Below are 24,288 nucleotides of genomic sequence, written 5' to 3' on the forward strand. Positions count from 1 at the left end.
ATACAGTCAAGATAAAAAAAAACCCACGCCTACGTAAGATTATTCTTACTCGATTCCAAGATCAAAATAAACGTTTCCCTAAATTCTACGTGTACTCGTCGATCAAATTATTATTCTCGATTATTCCACACGAGAGCGATTCGCAATTACGATTACCAAATAAACGAAAATTCGTAATAGTCGCCAGCTCAACGATCGACCGTTTGTTTCGAAACTGAAAATTATTAAACGTTAACGCACCGTTGGTGTCTTCGATGACACGCGCATTTCGTACGTGTTTTTCGTTTGAACCGCGCACACGTACGAAACGCACGGTATCGTTACGCAAATAAGAGTTAAAAATTCACGAAGGCGAATCGAATCGCGAAACAATCGCGTAAAATGCAACGACCGTGGGGTAAAGACGACACGCTCCGTTCGATTAATGTCGCCAACGTTATCATTCGTTTAGCACGCGCGCGCGCGCGCGTTGCGTTGCCGCTTTTATCCAGGCAATTAAAATTCTCGGAATAAGACCCTCGCGCGGCGAGCCCGAGCGTTCGACAATAAATAAATCAATGGGGCGCGTGCATTTCTTCGCTCGGTCGAGCGTAACGGCCTGATGCCGAACGACCACTGAACAGCGACGCTAATCACGAGTGCGCGACAACGCGATCAACGTACTTGCAAAAGGACGGAAAAATTTGAAATTTCTGTCGACCAGTGACCTTTTTCAGCTGTATACCGAGGGCAACGAGAATTTTTCATCTACGTACCTGAATCGTCGCGTTCATTTCTCCCCGATGCGAATCAATGCAATTCGAAACGCTTTGCATCGCTCGTAATCGATAATTCGGGATATTTTGTTACGTATATAATTTTTCTTTTTTCTTTTTTTTTTTACTTGGTTTTATATTCTTCGAACAATTGAAAAAAAATACGTTTCGGTAGCTTCTAAAACGCAACGTCGTTTCACTTCTTTTTTCGGATATTTAAAAATAGTCACGAGGCAGTAATTAAGGGTGTACGATGTAAATTACGTTTTCCCTTTTATTTTCTTCTTTATTATCTTAGTCGTTGAGCACTGTTTTGCTTGTTTATCCGGTGACTATATATCCTGAGCTAACTCTGGAGCGACAGATAAGTGGTTAATACGACCGATGTTTCTTCTATTTTTAATCGAACACTCCGGTTTTAGTTTCCTATCTCCGGTCTTTAGTTCGAGGCTATATTTTTAAGCTTCTGCCGCGTATTCTATATATAGGAATTGCTTCGCATTAATTGTCAGATGTGTCCGAGACATCTTTCTTTTTTTCGGTAAACTGTTTTATTTCGGTCTTTGTATTTTATGTCTCTTTTACTATCGGTTTTCGTGACGAACAAAAATAGTGATCCTAACGGTTCGGTAGACATATAGAATTCCGGACAGACCAAAAGCTACTTCTACTTGTAAAGAAGTGAATAAATACTGTTCAAGTTGTAGAATGATACAGAGTTCTCCAGGATTAATTAAAAATTCACAACACGAGCATTAGTGATCTCGAAGCTTCCAGTGTAACTTCTAAATTCTTGTTAAACGATAGACGAAAAGAAGAATGAACGTGAAATGTACGAAAATGTATTAGGGCCTGGTAAAAAATTTCTCGAGTAATTTCTCTTTTCATTTTTAATTAAGTACGTTACTGTCTGAACTTTGCGATACGAAAGCTATCTCCGACAGATGAAAATAATTCATAGAAATATCCTCTATTGATCAAATATTGGAACGTCTAGAGCCCGAAGACGAGCAATTCATTGGATAGAAGTTCGTAGGTAGTGTAGAATCGGGGGTAGCTGAGATTTATGTGCAGGAAGTGCCTGACAGTTAGAAGGTCCTCGAAGTGGACGTATTGTTCCGACTTCTCTTCCCAACAGTTCCAACGAGCAACCATCTGGCATACAGAGTATCTGGAAAACGTCTTCGAAAGTTGCGCGCGTACTCTATTCTCGCGTTTGATGGTAACTGAGAACTGGTCGACTGTCGCGTCGTGAATATTTATCGAGTTTCGTATTAAGGAGTCCCCGAAGAATCGCGCGATATTATCCTTCGTGATAAGCAATGAAACTTCGTTCCACGACGAGTACATTGTTTGCAACGTTCGCAAAAGAAACGAGATTCCAGGGATCCGCGTAAAATATTCCCCCACCGACGACGAAATATTCAAACCTCGGTACTAAGACGCCCAAAGTTCGTTATTTCGAACATTTATCGAATCTTTCTTCCCTTGTCTAATAGCGTTCCTCGCTCGCCTCTTCGAATCCAGTTAAAAGCAACGAGAACGATCACCGAGCTCTTATCGTGTAGATCGAATCGAGCCTCGAACGAACAGACATTCTACTCGAGAAATACCCGAGTATAAAAATATCCATTTCGAAGCTGTCTTCGATCGTCGAAATTGAAAAGAACGCGCAAAGAAAGCCGAATTTATCCGTCCCCGATTCAACCGTATCCAGTTTGGATCGCGTTTGAAAAGTATAGCTGCGCAATGATAGTTCGGTATCGGTGCGGATCGCGCGTAATTCCAACGTGTAAAGTCATTCGAGGGAAAAATGTTCGAGAAACGATGGTACAAGCTACGAACCCCGTGGCGAACACTCGTGGTATTCGCGACACAGTTACACCAGGACGGCTCCCGCACACGATTTCGTTCGCGACGTGGTTACGTTAGGTTCGTGTAGAGCTCCCTGCATAACAGTTGGCCGCGCGATCGGAGCTAGAAAAATCGTAGCGAAACCGAAAGCACGCCACTGAAAGCGACGGGTCCCAACAGGAAGCACGAACGAACGAGTCCCCGGGTGTTCTCACGCGGGCGTTACGCGACGGGAATTATTTATGAAATATCTGCCATCTGCCGGGAGATTCGGATTTCTATAGTGTGTTTCTCGCGAGCGCAATATCTTCCAGCGCCGTATTAGTCCTCCTGCTCATAATACCGAGCAGCGAACACCGCGAGCAAGATACCACCGCGCTATCGTCGGGATTACCTGCAATGGTAATGCCGTATAAGTACGGTAGGCAAGTATACGGTATATGCGCGCACGCATATATTGTCCCAGACATACCACGCAACAAGGAAGGGAACTCGCCGATCTATCTCTACCGCTGTGGCTTCTCGCCGCTGTACGCTTCGCACACATGTCCAAACCTCCTTTGTTCTTACGTTTACGGAACCAAGCTAAGGTTAAAAACTAGATAGACCCCTCTCGCACCGTCTCCTTGCGGAAAACGATGCACACTTGCCAGAAAGGAGAGCTCGAAAGAAAGAGTCACCGGTGCGCGCGCGTATACGTGCCACTGGATCCGACTTTCCATTGTGTCGCGTCGAAATCCGGAACGTTGTACACGGGACGCTACTCCGTGGACAGACGTCAACCGAGGATATCCATACACGCGTTACCGATCGCGAGACCGAGAAAACGTATCGGTACGGTCTACGCGTATTTTTACCTAGTCATTTTACCGGTTGCGAAACAAAGATCGTATCTCTTCGAAAGGAGTGCAGGCGATATTCGTTGAATAATTTATTTAAATATCAGATACACGTATATTGATTTTACATTTAGCTTCTCCGATAATAATTTACGCAGAACTGGACGAACGAAAGAAGCAACAATTAATGCGGAATTTTACATTTTCGTAACGCAACGTAACGGAATTTGACCGTACGAATTATACGGATTCGATAGGATCAGCGTTGAAGAGATCACGTTGAAAGTCACAATGGATATAATTGTAGTATTTTTACAATGGACAGATCCAAAATTAATCTCCTTTGCGGCAGCGCGATACTCGGGCGACAGAATCCTCGCGCAGTGGCAACCAGAAATAGGGTAGATCGGAATAAGCTATTGAAATAGTTATTGCGGAGCATTAGGATGACACGTGGAGCAACTGGTCCGTGACAGGACAGACTTATCGCACTTCTCAAAGGTGACTCCGAGGTTCGTGTCTATAGCTGGATTACAAACCCGAGCCATTGAGGAGACGTCGCTACGTGGAAATCACGTGTCGCGAGATTTCAAGATTAAATCCAGTGTGTTGATTCGAGTCCACCGATGAACGTGTACACCAGTCGAGTTATTTAGAGACGGGAAATGGATCAATTCGTGCTACGACGCGTACACTCGAATTGCCTTGGTTCGCGTTAAATTGCATCGAAGGAACGTTTCGATGGGGGGGACTACTCCATTTGACTGGAAACATTTACGTATCGATACGTTGACCGTTAAGTCGATACCGTGAAACTTTCCCTTCGCGCGGCTCTAAGTTTTTACATAATTTATACTTTGACCCGATACGTTTCTTCCGATCAATTTGCGCGAAAGTTTCTATACGAGATCACACTTTCGAAGTGGAGCTGGGATTGGCCGTCGAATTTTTCCGTATTCGAATATTCGAGCAATCGATTCAAATATTCGGACAGTGAACTTCGAATATTCGAATATTCAATTCGAACAGTGCAATTCAAATAGTATTGAAATTCTGTTGGAACTATCGACTACGGAAATCCTATTGGAATATTTTACCCGCAGATTGCGTATCTGGATATTCCGTATAAAGAAGCGGTGAACTTGCGAATCTTCGACTTTGGGAATTCTCGGTGAACGAAATCTATCGGTATCGGTTCGGTAAGAGAATCGTATCAGATCGTATCGGTGGATAGGTACGACCGTAGCTCGACGACCGTTTTCTCACTCGACTTGGTCCGTCCGTCGACAGATTTTTTTCAAACAGCTACCGTCTACCGTAACCGATAAAAAATTTCCCTTCACGGGGCACTGTACACCGAGGGAACCGTCAAAGAGCGGTTCGCAAACAACCGTGGCAGGCACGGGGTGATCGGTTCCGTTCGATTCTCTCTCGTCGCCGCATTCGTCGCGACATGGAAGTTAGTGGATCCCGAACGAGCCGAAAACGGATCGAGGGTGGCCGCAGAAGAGCTCACGAGCGGATCGGAGCGAATCGAAACGGATCAAGGCGAACCCGAGCTGATCGGGATCGTTCGGTTTCGGGTTACGATCCGAACCGGGTCCGGATAAATCAAAGCGAGTCCGGTTCAAATATTTGTCGTGGAGTCCAAACATCCACGGCGTTTCAACTCAACCGTTAAGACACGCCGGAGGGTGCCCCCGACCGCCGTTGAAAAATACGCCCGTGAAAAATCCGAGCAAACGAATGGAGAACAGCCCCACGGTCCGATAATGTTCCCAACGAGGTCACGGAGGAACGACGACGCGGTGCACGATATAAAGCTTACGGAACACGGTTGCCGAGGCTCGTCATGCGACCCTACGAAGGGGAAGGTCAGAGAACCCCTGGAGATCCGTTCGCGTCAGGCTCTATTATATCGGTGACCCGGCGGAGCGTGCATGCACGCGTTACACGGGGGTTGCCCACGAAGAAGAATATCAGAATGCGGCGCGCTGACACCACCCCGTCTACGTAATACACGTGGGTCACGACGTGTACCGCCAACCCATATCTACTTAACCACGTCGCCCGGATATCCACGCAGTTACGCGCGTGCATATTCCACCTGCCTAGGGCTGGCTACGAGGCGCGTTTCGTTGCGTACAGAGAGACGCGTCGAACATACAACAACGTCCCCGTGCGCTCCACGACACGGATTCTTCGAGTTCAGCGAACGAGAAACGCAACGGTCGTATCGCGCGATACTACTCGAACCTGTATTTCGTATTTCACGTTAAGTCCCCCCACCCGCGAAATCGTCGAAGCAAACGCATTCGATACGGAGATCGCACCGATGACAACCATTTGGATATTAAACTCGGGAGAACGGACTCGTCGAACCGAAGTATCTTCTCGGTTAGAGTGGTCCTCCGCTTGATGAAGAATCCGTGTACCGTTTGCAATCCAGGAAATTGTACGACAGATTGTAAGAAGAGTATTTAAAGAAGAGCGATCGGGGCCTTAGGGGCGTACGGTGAACGTTGCACGGTGGCTAGATGAATGGTAGTTCGATCGAAGGTACGGAATTTTGGAAACAATCTCGGTACTCGGGTAGACTTGTTTTTTAATTATTTCTTTAATAATTTTCTTGTTTTTTCTAACGAAAGTAGCAACACAGTGTGTTTCGAACTTTGATATTTGGGAAAGAAGAAAAGAATCGTAAAAAAGCCAACAATACACGGTGTTCCCAAGTGGTTCACCCATCTAAGTACTAACCGCGCCCAACGCCTCTTAACTTCGGTGATCGGACGAGTACCGGTGAACTTGGCGTGGTTTGATCGTTGGCGAGAATATCCGCTCCGATAATGGATAAACTTGTACGAAACGAACCACTCGAGTTATTAGAATATTCGAGTAAACCAGATTATTCGAGTAACTACTAAAACTTATACGAGTTCGCTACGTCAATTTATCCGAGTAGATTACTTTAATTGATACTCCTTCAATTTATTCTCTATTTAGACTATTTCAATTTACCGAAACAATACACCCCAATTTACACGAGCTACTTCGACCACGGACCTATTCAAATTTGTTCAATCCATTCGAAGTAATTAAATACTCGTCGATCGTCCCGTTGCTCGAATATAATACTCCAAACCTGAACCACGCGTCCGACGAACCCTCTTCAAACTCGAACAAATTCGACGTAAAAACTATGGGCCATTTTTTGTATCGTGGCCAAGCGTTCAACGACCCCAAAATCTCGAGGGTCCTGATCCCTAACCTATGTACTTCACGTACACTCGTCGGCGTCGTGGAAATCATTGATCCGGAAAGAGTCGAGCTTTGCATCGAATTTTGCGCATTGGTGGAGGCACGTGGTCGTCGTTGATCTTCGTTGTAAATTTTTCCCTAAGTCTACTCACAACGGGGATCGACAACGATCGCGTGCACCCACGAAAGTGTAATATTCGAAGCAAATTTATCGGAGAAGGATTTCCTTATTTTTTAATAATTCCCTTCGCGTCTTCGATCTCTTTGGACAGATGTCTCGATAAAACAAAGCAACGATTTCCTTATTTTTGACTAATCCCCTCCTCAACTTCGACCTGCTCGCACGCGATTCTCGAGACAACAAAACCTCGAGCCACGAAGTCTTCCTCGACGATTCCCCGCGACAAAAGACTACACGCTCGCGCGATTATACCCCACTGTGGACTCGAAGCTAGATTCCGTCAACAAACAACGGGAGATCGACTGTTAACCCGTCTATACTCGTCCAGTCGCGGTAACTCCCGGTTAAGTATCCACACGCGCATCACGGTTTGCGAAGCATTTGTACATAGGGGTCAGAGAGCGTTGTTAGCACCGACCGATCGACGCCGGTGGCTCTGTTTCCATGGGAATTCCCGATGAATTCGCGGTGGAAATTCGCGCGGCCTTCGGCCCTCTCGTTTAATTAACGTCGCTATCGCGGCACGGCGATTCTGTATCTTTCACGAAGGCGCACGCTTGGAACACGGAATCTGGTTAGGTAATTGGTTCGATAATTGGGCATCAATTTGAACACACGGATTATCCGGGTTTCGCAAGAACAATAACGCACGCGCCGCGTACAACGTCCCCGGAACGAAAATCCGACTTAATCAAGCGCGAACCGACAGCGCTGTAATTTCATTCGTCGTAAATAACAACGAAAGACGCTGCAGGTGCGCGCACGTGATCGCCCGTTTCGTTCCACGGTTCTCGATTCCCTATGGTGAATCCTCGCTACGATACCTTCCCTCGGAAAATTATTAACAATCTGTATAGGAAATCAATCCGTTCAATTTTGTTTCGTTTGTTTCTATCTTTTTCCTTTTTTGTTCGTTTTTTTTTTCAAAGCCAATTGTGGTATTTCACGGTTGTTCGCAATTGTCGCGTATAAAAATTTACAGAACAATCGCGACCGAGAATGTGATTTGCTTTTCGCGGAACAATGGAAAGCATGGTTTTCGAGCGTTCGGAAAATTCGTAGGAAGTCGAGAACTTCGTTAACTTTTCGAATGGAAGGCTTAATTTCCAATCGTGGACCCGAGAATCGTTGCGAAGGAAATCGGAACGAGAGGGAAATACCGATGAAAGAATTTCGTTTAACGACCGAGATGGAGCCACTAAAAGCGCGGTGAAACCTCCGAGCGGAAAAACGTTGCGCTTAGACGAAATAAATAATTACAATGGATAACTTTTATCACGATTTTGTTCCAACACGTCCAAGAGGGTTCGTAGAAACCTTCAGGACAAATACTCGTCACAAAGAGTGTCAAGAATCTCGAGATACGAATTGAACGTTACGATTCGCGATCTGCGGGAAGCTTGGTTTTCAACTCGTCGAAATATTTGCAAAAAGTGAGAAATTTCGTTAGTTTCCCGAATGGAGGGCTTAATTTCCAATTATGGAATCGCTGCGACGGGAATTGGAACGAAAGAAAAATACCGACGAAACAATTTCGTTTATGGAATTGGCGAGGTCGGTGGAGGGGTTTCGCGATGTCGAAAATGCAGCCTCGTTTCGGAAACGCGAGGGGCGACAGCCTCGGGGGCGGAAAAGAAAAAAAAACGAAACAAAAAAAAAAATAACTCGAAACGAGCGCGCGCTGGAAATTCTGTTCACGGTGGAACGGGTAGCATAATTTTCCCCCTCGTTGTAATACGTAATATGTACAACTAAAGCGAACTAGAATTCCCTAACGCGGGGAACGTCGCGTCGTGCGTGCAAACAGCCAGCTCGGACTTAATTTAAACGCGCGCTACGTAACTAGCGAGAAATAAAGGTCGGCGTGAAAAAGAAAGAAAAGAAAAGAAGGAAAAAAGGAAACAGTCGTGTAATTCCTTTCTATCCGAAACAACCCCCTTTTGTTCTCCCGCGAATTTTAATTCCCCCGAAAAGAATTTTCTACACATTTCCCTGGGATTTTATCCGCTACTCCCTCCACGCCGCTGGACAAACATCTCGATTATTAACGTCGAATTACTGTCAACGTATTTCTCGCTACGAACGACCGAGACACTTAATTAGGTCAGACACCGCGTAATTAATCATCGTAAATCAGGACGTTTGCACCTGCGGTGTCTCCATAATTCCTTGGATCAATATGCATAGGATTGCTCGCAACCACTACGGTGAGTAGACATTGGTATGTTCTGTCGCTAAGAATTATCGTCGTAATTGATTTCCTGGGTACCCTTCCTCGTCTTTCCACAAATCGACGATCGTTTTCAGGCAATATCGATTATCAACGATCCGCGCAACGCGAAACGCGCGACTGTGAAAGTACGCGCCGACGAGATCGTATTCGTCGGTTGACATTTTTTCAAGAATTTAAGAAACCGTATTGACGATACCGTACGGTTAGAATTCGACCGAAAATAAGAACTGGTCTTACTTTTCTCTTGCTACTTTTATTCTAAAGTGCGCAATGCATCGAACGCTACATCTCTTACGAAGTAGATTATTTTCCAGAAAAGATGAAATCGATGCATCGACTGGAATTAATTGTTGTCACGGAAATAAAATATTCCGAGATTCGCGTTCGAGGGAAGCTTCGACTCGGTTCCGGGTTCCACTACGATTCGTTGCGTTTAATTACCTTATCTGGTTAAACGGTGTTAATTTTTCGCAGCGAAGATCACAGAGCCTCTCCGTTCGAAATTTGTCCACGCCGTGACAAACGACGTATCGTCAAGGGTACGAAGTACACCTCGAAACGAATCTCCGAGCATCGAGTATTTTCCGTCGTTAAGGGTGGAGAAGAGATCAGAGGGAACGACGACGGCGATTACTATCTGTATTTCCTGCTTTCAAGAACGAAAGTACGCAGTTGCGCTTCCACAAGAAACGTTTTTCTGTCTCGTTTTCCGGGTCCCTTATCTCCGTGAGACGGCGAATACGTACCCGGCGAGGCTCAACGAGACCGTAGTAGTTCAACCAGACATTAAATCGGTGTCTGGCCAGCTAACAATCCTGCGCCGTTGTTCGTCGAGAGCTTTTTCAAGTCCGACTCTCTGGACTAATTTTTCGCGCAAGTATACGAGGAGACGCTTTCGAACGCGGGAAACGTCTCGTTAGTGGGTCACGAACGAAACACGGGACACAACCAGTGTCGTCTCGATTGTTTTTAACGTACGAATCGTAACATTCCGGGTAACGGTTCACGAACGAGGTACAATTCGGAATGAATCGTCTTGGAACGATAACGCGGAGAAAATATAAATTCCATTTGAAAATACTCGACCAACAAGTGGTTTTGAAATTCGAACGTAGGTTTGAAACTGTCCGGCTACATCTCGAGTTTACGCAACTCTGCAATTATACTTCGGTGCGACGCGTACGCTTTCTTCTAATTTGAATAATAAAGACGTTGAAGAAACATTTCAGAAAACCCACCTAACGCGAACGTTACCAAACCTCCTCGATGGACGATTATGTTTCTCCTCCGAAATGCTTCCTTCTTTCTCGGCGGGTTACACGGCAGAAATGTATAAGTAACTATAATTGTTGACGCGAGTGACAAGATCAGAGGAAGGAAAGTCACGAGAACGTACGGTTGCACGAGAACACGACCAATCGTCGTAAATCGCACCGAATCGTCGAATTAACACCCAATGAACGTTCGTGGGGAAATTTTACGATTTCTGTTCGCATAAACACGACCCGTTCGCCTAATTGCCGTAGCGTACCGGTCGCTGAAAAAATATGCACCGATTGCTGACTTCTACCGACCAGTTCAATGCGTTATTTAACGGCTCGTGGTACGGTGCGAATCGAACACGTCGATCGTATACTTCGAAACGCAATTAATCGCAAGCTGAGTGCTTCTACGATCGTTGAGACACTTTTTCGCTGTTTTACGTTCCTTGGGAAAAAAAATACGCGCGTGTTCCGCGCCGCGCGGCGTCTCTAACAGTTCCTACGGCAAGGAAGTATAAATAATTGTTCGCGTAACTTTCTTCGCGAAGTGTCGCGCAACAATTTCTAAGACCACTTCTGGGACTCCCGTTTCGTACACATTCTCATCGCGAGAGTACATTTGGTAAAGTATGGTACCTTCTGTGTGCGTCAGCCCCGCTCCGCCTACTCTTAAGCACCGTTACGAGACGTTGTATTCGAAACTGCCCACGCGGAATTTCTTAAACGAAACGGTCGTTCGCCGACTCTCGTCCGCGAAATCATATTTGAGCGAAATTCGTCCGTGAAACCGCGAGCTTGCTCGGACTTTGTCGTTGAACGTGAACGGGGAATCCCTCCATTACGTCGAGAAACGAGCGAACCATCCAACCGCGAGATTTTCGATGTTCCACAGCCAAATCCCGCTATTACAACGCTGACACTTATTTCGCCGGTAATAGAAACTCGACCGCGCCAACTAAGTGGAAACAGTGTTCGTCCAGAAACAGTGTACTCGGTCGAGAAACGGTAACAGACTCTGGTTTTCTCGGTTTTCAAAGCAAAGTTTACTACCCATCCACGAGTAATTTCAACGCTCCGATCGATACACTCGCAAACGGGCGATATTAACGAGTGAAAATTATTGATACACCTAAACACGATATTTACGTAATTATCGTTCGATAAAACTTATTTAACTGTATAGTGCTAGGTTGCTCGATAAGTTTTATCGAACGACAAAATTTATCGCACAATCTATTATTCTAGGTAATACGCGATAATACGTGTAAACGGTGAAAATTATTAATACACCCAAATACGATATTTATCTATTCTGGATAATATACGGTTCTAAAAATTTCAAATACTATTGCAAGTACACGATGTGTTGGAAAATATTTTATACAGAATTAGAATATTTACGTACCTGTTTACTATTTATACGTACTTCGACGTTCCATGAATATCTATGGAAACTAAGATCGTGCGGTACAAACGGAACGATCAACGCACCGCTCGAAGTACGCGCGAATTTTTCTTCCGTTAATGGGAAAACGGAAAACGTTTCGTAAATTTTTGGTTAACGACGAACGAAAGCCGGTGAATTTAGCACGGGACTCGAGCGCGTCCAATGTAATCGAAATCCGTGCACGGCACAATATTCAATTCCACGGACGTAAATAGTGATATTTAGTTGCAGCCGTTTAATCTTCAAAAATCACGCAATTTTCATACGTTGCGGGATATGTACCGTGTAAATTTTCCGGCCAACCGGCCGACGCGTTTATTAGAATCGCGTATTCGCGGGTAACGATAAATAGTACGGGCGGTGCGTTGCGCAAAAGTATGTTCGCGGTGATAATTTCTTAGATAAACGTTTGTTAATTACGCGCGCCGATTGGTCCAATTTAAAACCAAAATTACGTAAATTCGTAAATAGGAAATCGGTGAACCGTGGGGCGGGTGCGCAGTGGCGTATCATCAAGGGGGTAGGGTACACAGCCGCGATGGCAAAGCGGTGCTTTGGCGAACTCGCGGGTCGCGTTGTGGTCGGACGTTAATATTAATCGCCATTCAACCAGCACGCGCATTTCCTTCTGTAAATACGCCCGGTACATCCGCCGCAAATAGCTGAATTTTCCATAAAACACCGATCACGCCGAAACGGGACCGTTAATGTACATCACCCGTTTGATCTCACGGTTAAGCAAAATTATCGCCACTTGCCCAGATAATTAATCGAATTGGAAAAGATTCGTTCGTTGAACGCGAGACCGAACGATTTACAGGGAATCCGTTTAGAAATCGTTCGAATTCGCCGCGCCGCGTCCCGAGAAATCACTGTTCGGAGCCAATTCGAGGTGACGTTTATTTCTAATTATAACGTTAATAATTCGCACGAATTGCAAGCTAATCGTAAATTACCGCCAGTTGGTAGCTCGTTATTTCGTTATATCGGGCAGTCATCTAGCGACAGATTTCCCACTGACCGGTAATTAACGTCGTTTATGCACCTGTCGTTCTTATCATCGCTACCACCGCGGCCGTTTCGCGAGGATACGTTATTCGGAGTAAAACGCGTCTGAATCGTTACCGAGCGTTACGCGACAATAGCAATATTGCCCTATTACGCGTGTCCTCTGACCATCGAAACCCGGTATCCGAAGCATCGCGTAGAATCGACGCGATCGTCCGTTATTCACGACAGAGCTCGTTGGGACTCGACCAGACCGGAACTGGGACTATTTTTATATTTTTATATTCGTACGTTTCACAGAACGTGGAACATTTGATTCGAATATTCCGTATCGAATGGACGTTAATAAAGAGTAAGCTTTTTTTCCGCAAAATTAATAAAATGTCTTCTGATCTTCGAACGGTGTCGATTTTTATACACATAAATAGCTATGAAGGTGAAAACGATGAAAGTCGCTTGAAGAACCGTACTCGTACACTATTCACAAAGTATTCGTGTAGTCAAGCATTTGATTAGTATTCAAATAGTCGAGTTGTACAGTGTTCGAATAGTCGAATGTTTGAATACTGTTTGAGTAGTATTTGAATAGTCGAGGCGAATAGTGTTCGAATAGTCGAATATTTGGATACTGTTTGAGTAGTATCTAAATAGTCGAGTCAAATAGTGTTGATATAGTTGAATATTTGGATATTGTTCGAATAGTATTCGAATAATACGATATTCAAGTAGAATTCGAATAATCAGGTATTCGACTTACCCACTGTTCCAAGTAGAGTTCGAATAATTCAATATACGAGTAGAATTTGAATAATACGATATTCAAGTAGAATTCGAATAATCAGGTATTCGACTTACCCACTGTTCCAAGTAGAGTTCGAATAATTCACCATACAAGTAGAATTTGAACAATCGACTATTCGAGTAAAACTTTTACTACTCAAGTATACGAACACCGATCGTCTAAAATTCGAACGGGCAAATATTTGAACGGTACGCGAATTGTGAAATATTCGAGTAATATTCGAACAGTGATCGAATCACGTAGGTCCAATACACGAATCGTAGAAGTTCGTCGAATATTCGATCGGAAAAAAAATGTTCAAGCAGAAACTCCACTCGTAGGTGAGAGAAGCCAGACTACGCGAAACGATACGGCTAACTGGCGGTCTGCTCGCTCTTATCAAAAGTTCACCGAAACCTCTTGCGCGACAAAATCTGCGAAATTCAGAACACGAGCAGGCTGGTCGGTCTCCTCTTTCGCTGTGCACGAAACGACTTCCTAAGTGGCGGCGTAAATCTCGCGCAACGATTATTTCGTACCTTTTTCTAAGTGGCTTTCGAGACCGCACCTGGATAGCTTTATCGAATCGTTGCGAGTTTTCGGATTTTCACTCACGAAAGGAAACCAGGGGGCAACATCTACCGGCCAAATCGGCGAATAAAAGTTACGAGTCACTCGCGAACAGGCGTGTCGGCGGCGCAATCCGGTCGACACGAAGCGAAGATAAAAGCGGCAAGGTGCGGCAACGAAACAATCTACGGGCAGCGATGTTTAAAAATGAAAGTCATGCACTTCGCGGGCAGTGCCACACGGTCGAATCCGGACAAGATTTGCACGAAACTGCATATAATAATAACCGATAGATACGCGAAACGATAACTTCTACTCCGTTTTCCTCTGGAATCAATTTAACCGAGAATACATTAACGATTGTACTTCTTTTTTCGTTCGTTTGCCAAACGCGACAGAATTTAATATCGACACCTTCGTGTACAGAGTAGATTATCTTCGGAAGAAATTAAACACGTGATATTCAATTAATTTACCATTTTCGAATTACAAGGAAAGCAGAAAGTTTTGCATCGCGTATTTTTCTTTTGTATCTTTTTATAAAACACACTGTGCTAAATATTGTAGAATCTACGAATAGATATCGAATCTTTATGAACGAGGGAAAGAGAAAAATGGTTGGATAACGAAACGAGGAATCGATATTAGTTAACTTTTTGAATACGTAGAGTTACATTACCGCGTAAACATAATGACGCAATTGTAAACACATAAGCGAGGAATACGTAACTCGAATCGTCGCGATTAGACGTTTTTCTATTTTTAGCGCTAGGTGTCATAAAGAAATCAAGAGCAACAGTACTCCGTAAGATAGCGGATACTCGATACGGTGCGGACGAGTAAGATATCGCTTCGTAGAAACGTTGGTCGCCGTTGGCTAATGAACCGTGCTCGGTAATACACACAATACCTAATAAAAGAGTGACTACACGGCCAACCAACGATAAGAATCGCGTATGTCGTATTTATCAGCGGCACACGTACCGTTTGACTTCAAATACGCTCCGAGTGCCGATCTCGCATCGTTTTCGTCGACAGATTGTAGACATAAACCACGATAAGCGAAGAAGAAGGATGACTCAAAGTGGATGCAGTTCTTCGCAAACAAAATCGGTCGGACAATTATTATTCAAAGCGAACCGAGTCGAAACAAGCGACTTTATTTCAAATAAGCTTCTCGACACGTTTTTCAAGCTCTCGGCGCAATAATTGTTTCGTATCCAAAGTACGATAAAAGTGACAGAATTCGGTACCGGAAGTACCGAACTTGCGCACACGGATCGACAGGAAAACAAACAGATATAATCGACGAATCGTTGAAATCGACTGATCGCAATACGATCGAATGATAAAATTTAATATATGAAAATTGAACCGTCGAATTGTGCATATTTCGGTCCGAGTTCGCGGTGTTTCATTCCGCGTGCGCGGATTCATCAATTTACTTTTACGCGAAATAACAAACATTTCCATAATATTGCACGATGTTGTTACAGCCCTTGAAATTATTAACGAGGTAACGAAAATCATTAGTCGAAACGTCCAACCCGATCGTTCGCCCATCGATCGGCAATTTTTAATATCGTACGTATTTAATTGGATCAGGGGTACGATTCGAGCAACCACCCTATTAAGTTTCGCTAGAGATATCAAAGGGAAGCGGAGTTGTTCGATACCAAACAAGCTATCCACTATCTTTATGCAAAGAGCAAAGCTGGAAGAGGCACGGCTAAATCGGAAGCAACGGCGCTATCCTGAAATTCTGGCACGTCGATATCAATTAATTTAACTACGTTTCCGAGCTCCTGCCTGGCAAGCAGCCAATTGCCTCGCAGATTCCGTCTCAGATATTCCCGGACTTCGCGTAGAATAACTGTTCCGCTATCCAGGAAAGATTATACGCTGTTCTTCGTTCTCCGTATTCCCTATTTCGTACTAACGTGCAATTTCTCGATCGCGTACGCGGAATCGCGCGGTAAAACCGGGAAGAGTGGACGATCGGATACTTTGAACCGACTCGAACGATAGAACGAATGCACGACGATAAAAGTGCATTTTTTCTTTTTATTTATTTATTTTTTTTTTTTTTTTGTAGAACGGCCGTAACAAGTATCGAAACACGTAGGACGTTTCGAGGATATTAAAATACGTGGCTATCCACGGGATATATGAAAAGTGAACGCTCGCGGTACGGAATAAACGAATATTTGTAAAATTAATGCGGATCAAGCATAGTTTCAACGAGAATAATTATGCAGATAACGTAGAATAATATTATACCCGAATAATCGTTGCGGCGCGCAATTATTTTCGTCGAAAATATTCTACCACGGATCGAGTTTACAATTTGATTAAAATATCTCGCAGAATCGTCGTCTTCGATCACTCCTGTTATTTTCACGGCTTGGAAAATATTATGCTCCTCGAACGATTGATATTTCTTGCGTACACATATTTTCCTCGGATGAAATTACAATACCCAAACACTCGCGTTTCGATCGCGAGAGTTATTCCTCGTTAACGTCTTCCGGTTCGAAATTTGATTTATCGATAAAATATTAGGTCGTATGGAAAGTCGTTTACTTTTCTTTTTTTTTGATGAAAATGAAACACGATTTTTTCAGAGTGTATAGACATTTTATACACGAAAACAAAATTACTTTTCGAACAACGCAATAGAAATACCGAGCAATTCCATCGCGCCCATAACTCAAAACTCCGATACGCGTATTTTCAAAATGGTACACGGGAAGAAAATTGAATAAAAAGAAATCAATTTTTACGAAATTCTATACCGCAGAAACCTCTCCCTCCGTGCCCCTTGAAAAATGCAGGTCTCTGCAAATGGCCGCGCGGTATTCGAGAAAGAGAGAGAGAGAAAAAAAAAAAAAGAAACCGTTGGCGGTGCACAGTGGTAGGAACGAACCGCGCGGGGTTCGTTGTTGAAGCAATAAGCCACGGGCGAAGAAGAGGCCCAGGCATCGTGAGACGGCCAGCACGCAGCAATGTGACTCCCGTGAATGGTGTATGGTTTCCGCTTTATATACTTTGCGGTTGGTGAACCGCTCGTGGCTCCGCGTTCCCGTTCCCTCGTTTCGCCCGGTTTCTCTGCCCTACGCGTTGCGTCGCGTTACGCTCGTACCGTGTCCGGCTTTGTCCGCTCTGCTCGCGACAAAAGGCGTTTTGTTCGAACGACGCGTAACCCCCTGCGCGTCAAGTTTATTATAATGCGGTGCACGCATTCCTTTCCCCGGTTTTCGCCGGTTTTGGGACACGACAGATGCGTTCACGAAGCGGTGTCGCCGTCCAGGAGGCATAAACCCGTACGACCGTGTTACGCGACGAAGATTTACCTCGACGAAGATTCGCGTCAACGAAGATTTACGTCGACGAGGTCGCGCCTCGCTGTTTCCGGTCCCTCGAGAGCGCTCGAATCGCGAGTTAACCCTTTGCGCTCGAGACCACTCGATTCGATGCGGTAACTCGAGAACAGACTCTCGATCGTTGGGTTAGACGCGTCGAGTCGAACGGTGACGATTTTTATTTACGTTCGATTTCTTTCACGTCGACGCAGCTTCGTGAATCTGTTTACAGTAGAATCTTGCAAGGTGAAATCGTTTCGAGTCAGCTGGAAGGGATACACCGAATACGCGTCAAATCGTCTCGATTTGCCGCTAGGCCCGAGCGAAGAAGACCTCGATAGAGTCAATTCGTTCTAATCGGGATCACGAGTTTGTTTATTAGGACTGTGGGACGTCGTCGTTGCTGGATTTGGCTCCAAGGGACAAAATGTAACGAATAAACTTCGAAACACACGATTGGATCCTACTCCGAGTACCGAAAGGTGTACCTTGGTGACGTTGGTCCGTTCACTGCGCTTCGACTGAACGATACGCAGTCGCGTTGAAACATTGGTCGAAATACGTTGAAATGAATGTGAAAATTATTTATTCGTATCGGGTACGATCCAGCTACGAGAGAGAACACCGAGATTCGTTTTATCGTATAAATTCACCGAGTATTATTCGTCAAGGTGGTCTTCGAACAGCTGGTTTTCGTTCACGGGTATTGCGATAATAACTAAATTTCCGTCATTCCCGATTAGACCGCACCGCACAATCTTCCGCTTTCTTCGTTTCAGCGAATTATATGCGGTTTCTCCATCAAGCTTTCCCACTCCATCAGAAGCGGATGGTCTATTACGAGCCGCGGTGGCTCTTCCGCGAAAATTGCCAACCAGTTGATCCTCTAATCGTGGAAGAAACCTCGCATGTGTCACGGTGATCTGGTTCGGGCTAATGATACTTTACGGTGGTATTTTTTCTTACAACCGTAGCCAATCTCCGTGAAAATACGTTTTTTTTTTCCGTCTATTTTTTAACGAAACGCTTGGAACAATATACGAAAACGTGCCGATACACCTTCCACGGTCGTTTCTAATCATTTACGATAGCTCTCGGTTTATTCGCTCCCGTATTAAATGCATTCGTAACGTCCACCGTTTGTCTCCACGGTGTCGATTTTCCCATCAACGAGCGTAACGCAAAACGAAGCGTTTTAATTAACGTTTCTCGGATTGTTCGAATACCGTTTCGTAAGAGAGCCGGGTATGTGACGAGAAACGCTCCGGAACAGGAAAAATATGTCGTCGGAGGATACGTACGTTCGGTGGCAAGAATTTCTCAACCAACCGAGCGAGTATAATCCAACGTACGGGAAACCTCGGATTTAAATTCCGTGTTAACAATTTCTACAATATTAAAAACCCAACGTTCGCTCGATACGTTCGCAATTGGCTTCGTTTCGCGCATGCATCGAGTTGCACACACCGAGTTGCACGCACATCGAGTTGCACACACCGAGTTGCAACCACCTCGAGCGCACCGACGACGGAAGAAGAATCTGTCGTTGAATTTGATTGCTCAATCGGTGGAACGCTCGTTGGACAAACAAAAGGCCCCAATTCGGAGGGCTTCAAACATACCCATCCCGGTACACCCTCTCGGCGTAGAATTCTCACAAGTGGGATCCGAATCGAGCCTTTCGGTTGAATTTTCGCGTCATTTGCGCTTAGAGGGGAGAGAAAAAAGGCACCCGGTCGACGGACTAGATAACTCAGATGGCGAACCGGTCGTCCGACGGACAAAAGTTTCCCCGAAAGAGGGACTCTGTCGGCAACCCAGATAGCGCTTGAATCGGCAAAGCAATCTGGCCCCGGAAAAACGAAAAAAAAAAAGAAAAAAAAAGAAAAGAAAAAGAAGAAAAAAAACTCGAAAAAAAGAAGGAAAAGAAAAAGAAGAGAGAGAGAAAAAAAGGAAAATCTCTGCACGGAGAGAATCCGATTCTTTTCATCCGTTGCGCGGTGGATGCGCAGAAATTTTCGTGAATCGCGAGTGAACCCGGCAAAGAGAAACGGAAACGTGAAAAAGAAAGAAGAAGAAGAAAGGGGGTCAGGAGCGCGAAACGTTGCAACGGAAAGAAGGGGAACGTTGGTTTCGCGGGAACGTCGAAATCTCCTTTGGTTTCGTTTCGTATCGAAGCCCGATGTGTCTGGGTGCTCGCGGATGGTGGTCTCTTCCGTTAAACCTCCCCCTCCCCCACCCCGATTTTGCTTTCCAAGGGTTGGATGCGCAGGAGTGAATCATCGTCCCGGGGGTCGGACTCCCTTAACAAGATACGTCGTTTCGAGAAGGGTGCACGGTGATAAACACGGAGCGAACTCTCGCCGAGGTCCGGCACACATTTCGGCGACAATAAAGGCGCACCGTGGCCAGCAGCACCCTCGTTCGGGGCTCGCAAGTCCGCCGCTGCTGTGCTCCTGCAACTACCGAATTATACGAGGGGTTGGTAGTATCCGTGGCTCGTGTGTCGTGGCGTACAATGACGTACAGCGTCGTAACAGCGAAATCTTCGCGCGACGCGGCCAAATGAGATCCTCGTTGCGCTAAATTGTATCACTGCATTACACGCGGCTGGATTCCCGCAACTATTAAATTGCTTGCACGGCTGTGGCATGAAATCATACAGCAACGAAATCAGAGCACGGGAGAGAGAGAGGGATAGGGGCAGAAAAGACGAGAGGGAGAGGAAGACAAAGACTGAGAAGAGAAGAGAGAGAAAGACAGAGGCAGAAAAGACGAGAGGGAGAGGAAAACAGAGACTGAGAAAAGAAGAGAAGAGAAGAGAGAGAAAGACTGAAGCAGATAAGAAAAGAGAAGAGAGAGAGAGAAAGGATTCGTTCTAGTTTTAACGTTCGCGTTGAAACGTCTCTATGATTGATCGATCGATAGTGTCTTTATTGCGCAAATAGAGATACACGTAACGCGCGTACATATAATATATCATTTGGAATAATGTTGCGTATACGCCGGCGTACGGCCAAAGACTTTGATACTTGCCCTCGGAGCTATTGCGCGAAAATATTGTATACAAACACGTTGGCTCGTATAATGCTTCGTTAGAAAGTTGTAACAAAAACGTGAAACACGAGGGAACGATAACTCTTCCGCGAGTTAGCGTAGATTAGGGACGGATCAACGATGTTTGCTAAATTGATTTCTTAGGAGTTGTTGAAAGCGATCGATGTAAGTTGTATCAAGTACGTATTTACGTATCACGATATTCCATATTCTTACTTCGAGTTAATCTATTTATCAATCGCGTCTCTCCAAAAAGATGCACAGATGCACTTCTGAGCCGCGAGTGCACTTCTTCGATAAAACCATATACACGTTTTGCATAAATCGATTCCCCTCGTCGTTTCGCGCATAAAAGCGTCAAGGCGCGAGTTTCGAAAAGTGAATATCCGACGATGTAAGTATTCGTGAACACGTTTGAGGTTACGTTTGAAAAACGTGGCGGTGCACTCGATGTTGCGACTCAAAGGGGTGGTCCAACTTCGGGCTCGTTTTATTTTCAATAGCAAATAGTATTCGCTTTTCGATAGGTATACGAATTTTTCAAAATAACCGATTTTGCGTAGAAGCAAACTCGTACATGGATGCACAAAAGTGCGTACATTATACATTGCGATTCGTTATCTACTTCAAAGTATTAGGTACACACACACGTGTTACCGTCAAGTATGGAAAATTAAAAAATATGTATCTCGTATTCAACCTTGCAACAGATTTTCAACTATCATTGGCTGGTCATTGGCCAGATTTTTTTTTATACAAAAACGATCGACCAGTAGAAATATTATCGACAAATATGTCAACTCACCGTATTTACAAAATGCACGGTTCCACCTTGCAAGTGCATCCTCCTAAAGGAACGCAACGAGAAGATACTACGATCTACTCGTACGCGATCGAAGAAAGGATCGAGTCTGGACGATTTGTGGAAATCGTCGCAAAATTTCACGGGCCTGCTAATTTCGTCGTGTTTACGCACGAGTTTCAAAGTGTTCGCCGAAATCGGTATCCAGGCACGTTCTGCCAATTACAGTTGCATCAGACCCCGGGGAAATCCGAGCGAAGTGGAACGAAGAGGGCTACACAGCAATTGCCACACGTACACCACGGAATGCGGAATAATCAAAGTCGTGCGTGCGTGAACCCTTGCGCTACTTCGTCGCGGCGCTGCGTGACGCTCGACAGCGAAAATATTGATGCAAACACGTGTACGAAATTCGAAGATAAGCCCCGGTTAATTGTAAGGAAGCGTAACGCTCGAGATCCGACGATAACGGGACGAAATCGAATCTCGAAGGTGTGCAACTGACGACGCGAAACGACGACTCGTCGACGTCAACGTTCCCAAACCGCCTCCACTGGTTACTCGACAGCGAAAATATTGGTACAAACGCGTGTACAAAATTCGTAGATATGCCCTGGTTAATTATAAGAAAGCGTAATGGTCGATATCCGACGATAACGGGACGAAATCGAATCTCGAAGGTGTGCAACTGACGAGCGAAACGACGACTCGTCGGCGTCAACGTTTCCAAATCGCCTTCACTGGTTACTCGACAGCGAAAATATTGGTACAAACGCGTGTACAAAATTCGTAGATAATTCCCGATTAATTGTAAGGAAGCGTAACTCTCGATATCCGACGATAACGGTACGAAATCGAATCTCGAAGGTGTGCAACTGACGAGCGAAACGACGACTCGTCGACGTCAACGTTTCAAACGCCCCTCCACTGGTTACTCGTGTCTCGGAAATCGAATTTCGAGCGAGCACGAGTGACATTTCGAGGGAATAAAGGGGACAGCTCGTACAATTAAGACGTTCCGTAGAAACAATCTCGACGACCGAGCGGGGTAGATGGCGACGACAACGGACACCGGCAACGAGGTTGTTTCGTTAAAAGGAGCATTACCACCCGGGTAGAAAGTTTATACGGAACGTGAAGAACATACGGAAGGCCGGAACTACGAGCACTTTGTCAGCTCTGGAGAGCAACAAGAGAGCAGAGGAGAGTGCCTGCCTCCGTTCGTCGCGCAACAACGATAGCGCAGGACGGTCCAGGCCAACTTCCTCGTCTCCTTTCGCAACATAAGTTGTGCTCGAGCAACGTGAATATAAATGAGACTAACGAGCTCTCTGTGATGTCGGTAATGACGGTAGATTGCAGTCGGAACAAGCGAACGGTCAAGCTCGCTGGATTCCACGTTGCCGTTGTCACGACCAGCGGCCCTCGAGCGAGTGCACGCCACCGCTATCGCATCGACGAATGTGTATATTGGCAAAACCTTGGCAGTGGAACCTCGCTTCCTCCATAGATTATACACGGTGGTCAAAACGTTATTCCGTTCGCTTCGGGATAGAGGAAAAGGATCTTACGCCTGCCGCGTAGAAAATCTTTTCTCACCGAGTTCGAAACATTTTTCGCTCACGGTGGACTCCTGCCAGCACGCTCGGGTAACGTTCTCCAATTTCTTAACGGAATACTAATTTACCGAGGAGCCGTCGTTCCAAATATGGAACAAGATTCCATTTCCTTTCGATGAGATACACGTTTCGTAGATTCGTCGGTCACACGACGGAATCGTTCCATATTTTTTTTTTTCTATCGAAGCTGGTAAAAGTATCGTATAGAAAAGTACGACCTACGGAAAATTGTAACGCGTATTGTATTAACAAGTTTATTGTACACCATCGATTTAATCTTGAATAATACTTTTTATTTTTAAATAATACACGGTGCTCCAAAAAATATCCCGTATTTTTACAAGAAATAAAAAGATTATGAAATATTGTCGCGTGGATGGGATACGATTTATTTAAGGACGACTGTCATTTTCTAAAATATTGAGCTCGGTTCGTGTTACGCGTGTAACACACCCAGGACTAGATTTACAGCGACCGACACCGGTATTCGTAAACATTCGGTACCTGAGACTCGATTCGGGCCAGGAAATGATCCACGAAGGAAACCGAACAATAAAAACTGATACTTCCCCATTGAAAAGTTCTGGTACCTGCACATCCCTATACCTGCTTCGGATCTCGTCCCGGCAACCCAATCGGCCACTCTTTGTCCCTTACACACTGTGTTTAATCCCACGACTGTTTACTGTTTGCTTTCATTCACCGGAGATCGCATCGCCGAGTTTGCACAGCGTGTGCAAAAATATTGTTGCTAAGCCGTGGTAGACGGAAATCATTCGTTCCTCGGTTGTTTATCCGCTGATAAGCGAACAGTAGGCCCTGATTTCACTCGTATCGAGAAATGACCGATGAATCGTCTCTCGATACAAAGTACGGTAATAAAGAGAAAAATGTGAGATCGTCGAGCGGTGGGACTATCAAAAATATTTCTGGAAAAATAAACGAACGACAAATACTGAACGTATGTTTTTCATAAATCATTCGACGATAAACGACCACAAGAAAAATCTTACAAATCGGAAAGAAGAGACTTGGATGAAAATTTACTCGTCTTTTTCCATTTTTTTACAAACTCGTCTTCCACTCGACGAATCGTTTATCTCTACCTTTCGTTGTTACATTATTATCCTTTTAACAAACCTATACCATTGAACATTCTTTTCATACTATAAAAGAACCATCCGTGAAACAGAGGGTAATAAATAAGAGGAAGAAATAGGTATAAAAATTCTTCAGAACTCCTACCAATTTTTAACATAA

General features: G+C 44.8%; 1 protein-coding gene and 1 pseudogene across 1 annotated transcript in view; both read right to left on the reverse strand.

Annotated features, from left to right (window-relative positions):
- Nucleotides 1–24,288, reverse strand: part of Kug (FAT atypical cadherin kugelei) — a 726,821-nt gene that overhangs the window by 680,657 nt on the left and 21,876 nt on the right. The window lies entirely within an intron of this gene.
- Nucleotides 6,156–6,275, reverse strand: LOC143152976 (5S ribosomal RNA; annotated as a pseudogene).

This window comes from Ptiloglossa arizonensis, chromosome 11 (assembly GCF_051014685.1).
Source record: "Ptiloglossa arizonensis isolate GNS036 chromosome 11, iyPtiAriz1_principal, whole genome shotgun sequence".
NCBI classification, from domain to species: Eukaryota; Metazoa; Arthropoda; class Insecta; order Hymenoptera; family Colletidae; genus Ptiloglossa; species Ptiloglossa arizonensis.